The following is an 11,207-nucleotide window of genomic DNA, read 5'->3' as shown; positions in this document are numbered from 1 at the left end:
TTCAATACAACGGAAGCCATTTACAGTAAACCATAGGGATGATGTCATACTAGTGTAAGAAGTAAACTGAAGTTTTGATTTATTACAATATGACGTATTTCCAGGGGACCACCCTGTGTGTTGGTTGTAGAGGCTATTTTTGATGGGTATTTCTATGATATTGGTATAACAGTCAGGTACACATACTCAGTGATTTCTTTTATTGTTTTTTCAGTTAATCGTATCGTACTGTATCGTGACGTATTGTTTTAGATGGTCGATGCTCATTAAAGACAATATATCCCTGAAGTTTGAGCCTCTATGTTTTCGTTTTGGTGAAAGAGACGTACATCTTCATTAACGAAACAATTCTGTTGGTGGAGGGATATTCTTCAAAATGGAAGAGGACAAAAGATCTAGGACGCTAACTCCCAAGGGGCAAGAGTATGCCGAAGAGGTAAAGTACAAGGCTCTTGGAGAAGCATGGAGAGGTCTGAAGTCTGTATCAGAGGAGATAAAATCTCTGATAGCAGAAAATCCGCCGATAGAAAGTGCCAAGGACACTTACACTAAGTGGATGGACAAATATGAGCAATTTTTGAATGCCAATGATAAGTATTGTGCGTTGTTGCAGGAAGATGCTCGTGCTGAACATTTTGAATGTTGGTATGATGAAAAGGATGTTTGTATAACAAATGTGGATTCCAAAATAGAGAACTGGTTTCAAGTAAATCAGAGGAGCAACAATTTATCAGACCAGCAGGGTCTTAAATCATCAAGGCAGGCTCCATGGGAAATTCTAAAACATCAATGAAAAGCAAGATGTCTTCAGTGAAATTAGCAGAAAAGGCTAAAGAATTAGAGTTACAAGAAAAAGAGAGATTAATAAAAGATAAACAAACTCTTGAAAATAAGTTGAAATTGTTAGATATTGAACAAAAGCACCAAGCACAGTCACATGACGTTCAGACAAAGTTAGCAGTGTCTAGAGCTAAAAGTCAGCTGCTAGACGAAATTGAAAGTGATATTGACAGCCAGTCTGTTGGCAGTGAAAACAGTGAGAACAATGTTTCAAGTGAAGAGCATGGGCCTTCAAACCAGCATCATCAAAATGACCGTAGGGAAAAATAAGGCAATGTCAAAGGTTGAAGTTAAGTGATCCCTAAGAAATCAAAGGTCCCAGACAAGGTGCTCAGCGATGTTTTGATTGATATACAGAAGCCGAAGCTTGAAATAACAAGGTTTGATGGTGACTGTTTAACCTACAACAAGGTCATGCGTCAATTAAATTTGGGATAGAGGGACTATGCTCAAATGATGAGAAGATCAAGAGCAATTCACTACAGACGAAGCTCATCACATTGTGGTTGGTTTCTCATACCTTGATGCTGATGTCGGCTACCCAGCTGCAATGAAAGAGCTGAATAGAAGATATGGTGATCCTGAGGTTATTGCTAATTCATATGTAAAGAAGGTGTTATCCTAGTCACCTATTCGAGCAGACGATCCAAAAGCCCTGGATGAGTTTATAGTGTTTTTGAAAAAAAAGAAGCTGCTACCCGTTATGTTGGAAGTATTGGTGCCATTGAATATTCAGAGAACTTGAAGCACATTATTCGGAAGTTGCCTATCCACATGCATGATCGGTGAAGAAGTGTTGTCCAAAGTATTCGTGGGAAGCAAAAGAGAATTGGTTTCAATGACCTTGTAAAGTTTTTCCAAGCTTAATGATCCAATATATGGCAGAGATAACTTGGTTTCTGACAAAACACAGTAAAGGGACCACACACAGTGCAAAGTTGCTGCGGCAACACGTGTTGACAATGTTGATCTGAAAATGTTGGTGTTGTGATGGACCACATCGCCTAGCCAGCTGTTCAAAACTTAAGACGATGACCCAGAAAGACAGGAGAGACCTGGTGAGAAGATTGAAGGTGTGTTTCAAGTGTTTCAGAAAGGGTCATGTTGCAACTAGATGCAAATCAAAGATAACTTGCGATGTGTGTAATGGTAATCACCACAAAGTCTTACATGATTTCAATCAACAAAAGGAGCAGAAGAGTGACAACCAACCTACCAGAAGTGCAATGACTGCTGATCAGCCAACGAGTGCTCATGCTGCAAGTGGTGGTGGTTGTACTATGCCAATTGTTCCAGTGAAGATGATTTTAGGGTCTCTGACAGAAAGATGTAATGCATTTTTAGTTCCTGGGAGTAATGAATCATGCTGTACTGAGGGTTTAGCACAAAGTTGCAGGCAGCTGGTACCAAGATGACTCTTACCATGAAAACAATGGGTGCTTCACTTACAAAAAAAACCCTATAGGGCAGAACTGAATCCTGTAGGACGTCAGTAGGGTACCAGTAGGGCAAGGCTTGCCCTATAGGGCAACACTATCCATGCCCTATAGGACAATATTATACCCTGTAGGGCACTTACCCATGCCCTATAGGGCAATATTATATTCTGTAGGGTACTTACCATGCCCTATAGGGCACTTTTATTCCCTATAGGGCATTTACCCATGCCCTATAGGGCAATATTATACCCTGTAGGGCACTTACCCATGCCCTATAGGGCAATATTATACCCCTGTAGGGCACATACCCATGCCCTATAGGGCACTTTTATTCCCTATAGGGCATTTTCCCATGCCCTATAGGGCTCCTAAACATACCTCATGGCAGAAAATGTTTTGCAGTGTTAGCCACTGAAACATGTTGCATGCAGCAGTATTTTACACAATGGGCCCGTAAACTGTCCCTGTGTAGCGCAATTACCTGACCTATAGAGCAGTATTATGCCCTGCAGGGCAAATACAAGTGACATACATACTGTTCAGAAAAGTATAGAAAGTAGTCAGTAACATATCATACGCTTCTTTTTAATCTACATGCACAAAACTAGACTAAGTTTTAATATTCATTCTTTCCTGTTTCTCCACCATCTTTGTCATGAAACTGTATTCTACACTTTTTAAGTCCTAAATAAGATGCTCCTTGAAGGCGCCCCTCTCAATCCCTGGTTCTCGCATCAGCGAATGTGTCAACAGCCCATTAACAGTTTGTCATTCTTTTGTTTTCCATTGAATATTTTATCAATTACATAATATTTATATTAGATAAATCTGATAATTGAGTGGGGGCTTTAAGCCCAAAGTGCATTTGGGGCTCCAAATGCATTCTGGGGCTCCAATGCATTATGGGTAGGCATTATCAAAGCAATTTGGCCGCCAGTGAAAAGACACAAGGCAGTTCCAGCTCTAAAAATAGTGACAACATCACTGTTCGCTCCCATATAGTTATCAAAACAAGTCAACAATTGTATGAAACATAGACATACATATACAGACAGACTGAAATACACAGACTGGCAAGAGTGATGACATTGACCCCAAGTGTGCCTTGGCCCATGGAGGGTGATAAAGATATAACAGCTGAATGTAATGATAAAATAGTTAAGTATAGGCCATTACAGGCACTGAGAGTGAATATGTTACAGCAATTTCATTAGTTTCTTTTCCTTTTCTACTTCTGTGATAATCTTTAAGACAATCAATCTGCAATCAATCTGTGTATGTATTGACAAATATGTTATCTTTTACAAGTACACAGTAAACTGTTCTTGATTTTTTCATTTACAATATTTGACATAGACTGAAATACATAACATGCAACCAATGTTTACACTTTGCCCATACACCAGATACATGGAGAAATTCAACATACAATCATCAACTCAGAAACCCTACAGGAAAAATAAACATTGTTCTTCCAGAACAGCTGGTGCATCCACATCTGGACCAACTTACAAACGAAACCAATTACACAAGGATGATGACACAAGAGATAAAGTTAAACTGTGGTGAACTTGACTATTCCTTTCAAATCCTTACCTAACTTGACATCTTAAACTAAAATGCACTGCATGGTTAATTGCGCACAAAAATACATCAGGGTGGACCATTTGATAAGGGACGGTATCTGGAATATCGATGAGGTACATTATCTTTTTTATCCGATCCATTGTACATTCTTTTTTCCCCACTCTCCCACCTTTTCTTTTCATCAAACCTTCTCTGGCTGAACATTTTATTGGCATTTGTTTGGAATTTTTTCAAAATTTGCCAGGATTTCTTTACAGCATTTCAATACCAAATACAGTTTACCATATCAAATGCTTACTGAATCACCACATTATATACTCTTACTTCCAGTTGGTATAAAATTACCAAAAGAAAATCATAAAAATAAAAAATGAAAGATATCCCACTAAACTGACAGTTTCGCAAAGTTGCCCCGAAAATTCAAAATTGCAGATTTCATCCTAATTTTAATTATATATCTAATTAACATAAACCCTAGGAACCTGTACACTAGATATCTAAGCTACCAGATCAGAAGTTTTAGGAGAAAATTTTTTGACCAAAAAAGGCAAAAATTGCCCCCAAAATAAAAAAAAAATTGCCAGTTTCAACATACCTTCAATACATTATATTGAGATTAATCTTAGATACCTGTCCAAATATCAAAGCTATCAAATCAGTAGTTTTTGGAAAAAAAATTTTTTATCAAAAATTGGGAAAATTGCCCCAAAATTACAAAATGACAATATCAATACAATTTGTACAAGCATGACTGAAGCCATCCTGAGGAACATAAATATTAAGTTTCATAGCAATCAGACAAGCGATTTCAGAGAACAAGATTTTTTGACTAAAAACGGAAAAAAATACCCTAAAAATACAAACATGACAATTTCATCCCAATTTTTGCGCACATAATTTAGAATAGCGAAAGAAATCTGCATACCAAGTTTCAACCAAATCTGACCAATGCTTACTGAGTTTTAGCCATTTGCAGGATTTTTCCTTTTTTCCCCTCATTTGCATATTTTTGGCACTGACATGTTCATTTGAAAAAATTCACATCTCCACCCCTAGGTGCACCTGTACATTAAATACTAAGACAGTAGGTGCTACGGTTTAGGAGTTTTTGATGTGGACGGACATACATACATACATACGTACATACATACATATATACAGACGACATTTTTCCACCTTTTACGAATACCTCCCCATTTGCATATATACATAATATGCATATATGGGAGCTAAAAATGACTGTGTAGCACATAACCAGGTGTTTGACAGCTTTTATGCTCTGCATTATGGCAAGGTTAGGTAGGATAGATTATCATAGTCAATGTTTGCTTTGGAAGACTGAAAAGTTACATATATAGTCAGGTCCACAATGATCCTTTGTCTACATCATGCCTGTTCAGTGTATAGACGCTGTGTAACTTTTTCATGTAGCTTGTTCATGACCATGGCATTTCAGTCCACACACACAATATAAACAGGAGTGCAGTTTAAAGGCAAGGTAGTTGTGTAGTTAGGGATATGATTTTATATACAAATTATCAACAATGCATTGATATTTACGTGAGACCATGGAGGTAAAAGAAATACCTCCATGGTGAGACAAAGAACCTATGAAACAAAGGGTTTTGACTGTGTTACATAACAGAACAGGACATGGATATCTAAGTAAATTTTTGCTCACATATTGCCATCATGAAGCCTGAATTCTTTCTATGCTGGTGACTAGACCTCGTTTGGCTATTGAATTGCTAAAATTATGGTACTGAAAATTGAATGCTTTGTGTCATCAGTTTGGATACTTGACAATGCAGCATCTACTGAACCTCTAACAGATCTCACCTCTAACAAAAGTCAAGATATGAGTTTTACCCAATGAAATAGAAAGTCAAAAATGCCTGAAAGGTAGATCTTAATTTCAATGTGTAGTGTACTTGCGCAGTTTCAGCTGTAAGAGTCAATTTGAATTGTTAAATACAGCTTTGCATAATATTTTGTATATCTCAATAATTTGTCATTTTTTGTGACTTTTGAAATAAAGTTTATTTGTATAAAGATACTAGGTTTTGAATTCAGTGTTCTTTTAAGAAATTTTCAGGTTTATAAATAGTATTCCTTCAAGAATACTTAAAAATAAAAAAAGCAGCCTTTAAGTCCCAATAGAGTTCATCTATTTTTTGGGCAGTGCTAGTGTCCCTTAGGTACCCTACTAGTGTATAATAGGGTGGCCCTACAGGGAGACTGCTGGTGTCTTTTAGGGTGGCCCTATATGGACCCTGCTGGTGTCTTATAGGGCGGCCGTATAGGGACCCCTCTAGTGCCCTATAGGGACCCCTCTAGTGCGCTGTAGGGCGGCCCTATAATGACCCCTTTAGTGCCCTAAAGGGCGGCCGTATAGAGACCCCTCTAGTGCCCTATAGGGCGGCCCTAATGGGAACACTGCCAAAATACTATAAGACCGCCCAATAGGGCAGTCCTACATGATTTCCCAATAGGGTCCAATAGGGTTTTTGTAAGTTTTCATGTGAAATGCGGATACAAGTGATATCTGGTATGAAGATAGAGGCCATAAGTGGTGAAGGGGTTCCAGTGCAACTGCCTCCTATATTTACAAAGGCAAGTTTACCTGTTGAGGAGTGGCACATACCTTCACAGAGGGATATTTCTGCCTGGGAACACCTCAGCAATATTGACCTCCCCAGACTGAAGATCAACGGCAGTATTGATTTGCTTTGTGGTAACAATATTCCAGCAGCCTATGCACCTATAGATGTGAAGACAGGCCCACCATGAAGTCCTTATGCTACAAAGACCCCTCTTGGATGGGTTGCTTGGGGTGTTAAGAAAACTGGAAAGGGAAAGACTTGTTACAGTTAGTAATTTTGTCATTGCTGACAGTAGTCTGGAGAACCTGTATAAACAAAGTCTGAACTATGACTTCCAGAGAGAAGAGTAGATGATAGAAGAGAGATGTCCTGGAAGACAAGCGTTTTATGGAGGTGATGGATAGTTCTTGCAAGATGGTTAATGGTCATTACCAGGTGGATCTTCCTCTCAGAGATCAAAATGTGAGATTACCCAATAACTGACAGATGGCAGAACAATGGTTGAAAGATCTGCAGGTGAAAATGAATAAGAATCCTCAATTCAAAGTAGATTATATATGGAGAAAGTAATTGCCAGTGGATATGCAGAAGAAGTAACAGATGGAGAGAAACCAAAGGAGGGAAGAGAATGGTTTATTACACCTCACTCATTCAGCGTGCACTGCCATTGGTTAAACATGACTAACGTGACATATAAAAGAATGTGATGATGCCCTCTGCAAATGTGATAATGCCCTCTGCGAACTTGATGATGCCCTCTGCATTTGATATTACATGGATGACGTCATTTTACTTACTGCGCGTCCTTTCTGCCCATAACAAATTGTCGTTCGCTTGTAAGCAGTCAACAATTATGGCTGCGAAACGTCATGCGCAGCTGTCACCGGCACAGTTAGACGATATTTTGATGCAAGTAAACAGCAAGTGAACGAAAATGGCAACAAGGAATACAATTTCTGTGTTCAGCGACTATGCAAGCAAAAATGTGGATATGCCATCAAGGAGATCGTCAAACTTTCAGCGGCAACCCTAGACTTGGCACTGACAAATTTTACGCTGAGGCCAGACTCAGAAAGGCGAACTGTACTCGAAGAAGTCTTTGTGTTTTTGTGTCTTTGCATGTTTGCTTGTTCGGTGTAATAAACTTAATAACACACGCCAGCACGGGCAAGATCACGATTTGTTGTCTGCCCTCGGGCTGGTGCTTATGACGTACAGAGAATTTAAAACTAAGTTTGGTTTAGAGAATTACTTACTGGATATTAAGAACTTACGCTGTAGAAAATTGGTCACAAAACTTCGTATTTCTGATCACTGTTTACAAGTTGAGCAGAAGGTCAAACCAAGAATTCCGCCTGAATCCAGATTTTGTAAGTTTTGTAAGTCTTCCGTCGAGGATGCATTTCACTTTAATGAAGTGTCAAAAATATAATAGTGATAGAGAAGTTCTCTTTTCTGCAATAAAGTTGTATTATCCTATATTTGATAGTTTAAATGAAAGAGATAAGTTTTTGTACATTTTAACTTCAGATGATACGCTGTCTCTCATGAAATATATTACAAACACTATGTTTCCCCAAGCAGCTGCAGGTAAAGACATAGACAACAATGTTTTATGCAATGTTTAGTTTTGTTCTTGCTATACTGCACTTTCCGAAGTGTGTTGTTATGCAATAAAGTGAAGTAAAGTGATAAAATATTGATGATACCCTCGCCTTCGGCTCGGGCATCATCAATATTACCGTCATGAGCACCATCCCTTGGGCGGGCAACAAATTGTGATCTTGCCCTTGCTGGCGTGTGTTATTATTTAATTATACCACATCATGGGTTTACCACCCAAGAAAGCCAGATAAGATCAGAGTGGTGTTTGATTGTGCGGCAAAGTGCGGTGGGATATCCTTGAATGATGTTCTGCTTCCTTGTCCAAATCTGATGAATGATCTTCAGGGAGTGCTGATGAGGTTTAGAAAGTTTTCAGTAGCCTTCTTAAGTGACATCGAGTGCATGTTCTATCAAATGAAGGTGCCTAAGAGTCAACGAGACCTGCTGAGATTTTCATGGTGGCCAAAGGGCGATACGAGTCAGATGCCTAAGGCATACCGTATGTGTGTGCATCTGTTTGGAGCTGTATCTTCAACATCATGCTGTAATTATGGCCACAGAAGAACTGGTGCAGACAATAGATAAAATACCAGCACTGACTAAATACTACCCGCACTGACATGTCTATACATGCAGCCGACCTTTATGTTAACTTAAAAACCATTACAGAATTAGACTCTGTGGGGAATTCCCCTCACTGACATGTCTATACACGCAGCCGCGTCACACACAGCTGCCTGACCTATTTATAAACACACAAAATGTATAGACATGTACGTGAGGGGAATTCCATGGGAAATTCAGTGTGAGTCCCTACGGAACGATCACCATCAAACTAGTCTATACAAAGGGGCTTTTACCCGTGTTGTCAGTCAGTCGACGAAAGCAAAACCGGAGTCCTGCTGATGTAAGTATGTGAAGATGTGATTTTTCCTACTGCATGACTGAGGTCTGAATTTCCGGTATTTTTTTTTTTTTTATCTGAACTCGGAGTTCCTATCGGTACGAACTTGCTCACGAGATAGATAAAATTTTAGAAATTTCCTCTGAACTTAAAATGTGTCGGAAGACCATTACTTCAAACAAAATGAGACGTTTTAGATAAATGGTACTGATATCTAAAGTGTAAGTAGTTGTATCTTTTTTAACAAATGAAATGTTGCCGGAACGACTTTCTTCCGGAGTACGAGTAAAAATATCTAAATCTTTTTTATCTTTATCAATAGTTATGATAATAGTGCAAGGTGTTCTTGAATCTGTTTTTATAGCAATATTTCCAACTAAATCATCAAACTCGTCTCCTGTACCTAATTTTATACATTTGATAACAACTGTACCATGCTCAATTATTTTCATATTATCAGTCATCTGTTGATTTGCAGTCTGTAAAGTTAATTCAGCTGTCTCCTCCCCCACACTTTTCAGACCCAGTTTCTTTAAAATTGTGTCCCAAAATAATCTTACTTGAACCCTGCTAGCTGTATATGAACAATAATTCTCCCCATTATTTATCCGCTCGACCTGGACTCATAGTATTTTTTATCACGGGGTTGTCCTCAGGTTTATCTGAAAAGCCGACGAGGTTAGCGAAGTTACCTGTAGCATTAAAAAATACTTTAACATTTTTAGCCAAAGTTAGAAGAACGCGGTTTGTCGGCAGATGTTTTTCAAAATTAATTTTCTGTTTCAATCCGATTGCTTTGTTGAGTGTATCGATATTGTAGTTCCCTGGATGTATTGATATAGTCTTCTTCGTTGTCCATTTTCTTGATATTTTAATATACCGGTACTATTCACCGCCGTTATGTTATGCCATGAATTATATAGTGAACACTGTAATAGTCTTATTGAAGTAAACTGTGTTGTGTCAATGCTAGGGTTAAAATTAACAGTAACTGGTTTTGCTTTCAATCCAAATGATCATCTCCGCGTTGTATATACATTACAAAGTATAAGGCTCTGCAGGAATAATATTTTTTTGTTCAAGAAGATCTTTGGTTGCAACCGCGGCAGCAGTCGCACCACCTAATTTTGCCAATCGAGTTAAATTTGGTCGACTTGGATCGCCCATATCTATTTTCAGAAATTTGCTAGAGATCATTAGATATCCCATCGTAAGTCCAGCGATTTCAACACCATCATACATTGTGTTTACAATTGTTTTAGTATCCATGATTGTTGACACGTATATAAATAGAAAAATAAATAATTATGGAATTCCTTATGGAATTAATCCATCACATACAATGTAGAGGGACCTTGACTTGGTTTAGAAAACTTACTTTCCGCTACCGTTCCGGGCTCTGTTTTTGTCGCTTTCTGAAGCGGCTCATCTTTCTGGAGGGGACAAATATGCCGAGCACGCCCCCAATATAGCCCTAATGCAGTCAATGAAACTCCTATAATTCCTAAAACAAGATAACATTTATTATACCAGCAATCACACTGTTCTTTCGTCGTAGGCGGAACGTCCCGAAAGGGGCTTATACAGTTTGCCGCTACCGCATTGCTATCCCTTCGGAACACATTAATCATTGCTTCCCGCTTCTTCTTCTTGTTTTGCCTGTTCCATTCCGCTAATCTCTTCCCGGCAGCCACTCTCCCTGGATGCTTCGTCGGTAATGTAATTCTCTATATTGCGCTGCGGCTCCGTTCCCGTTCCGAAGGCGATAGGGTTCCAGAGGGTAGTCGTCGGAGGTGTCGGAGTCGGCGGGGCCGTTTCCGTTTGCTGAGTCGGTGTTGGAACCGTTTGGGGTGCTTGCAAAGTTGAATCCATTTATTTCGGGTATTATATTAAACCCGATTTTTTAAAAATATAATTACCCATAATTAAACCAGTGTAAACTAGAGCAAGTATTGGCCCCCACGTGTAGGCTATCCGTCCTGATAATCATTTATTTCACTGTTTAGAATAAAATCCTTTTTAAGATCAGTGGCATAGTTGTTCGATCATCGATTGGAACTACCTGACTTATTGCGCGGGCTCCTAGATCTATGAAACTTTGAGTGATATTATCACTTATAAGAGAACTGTATTTCGCTTCATACATTTTGAAGGCTTTATTTACTGTTTCATCTCCCCATTTTTCTACGTCAGCAACTGAAATCTCCTTGCCAAAAAATAACTTACTTT

This window comes from Ptychodera flava, chromosome 1, assembly GCF_041260155.1.
Source record: "Ptychodera flava strain L36383 chromosome 1, AS_Pfla_20210202, whole genome shotgun sequence".
Taxonomy (NCBI): Eukaryota; Metazoa; Hemichordata; class Enteropneusta; family Ptychoderidae; genus Ptychodera; species Ptychodera flava.
This window is presented reverse-complemented; position numbering follows the sequence as displayed.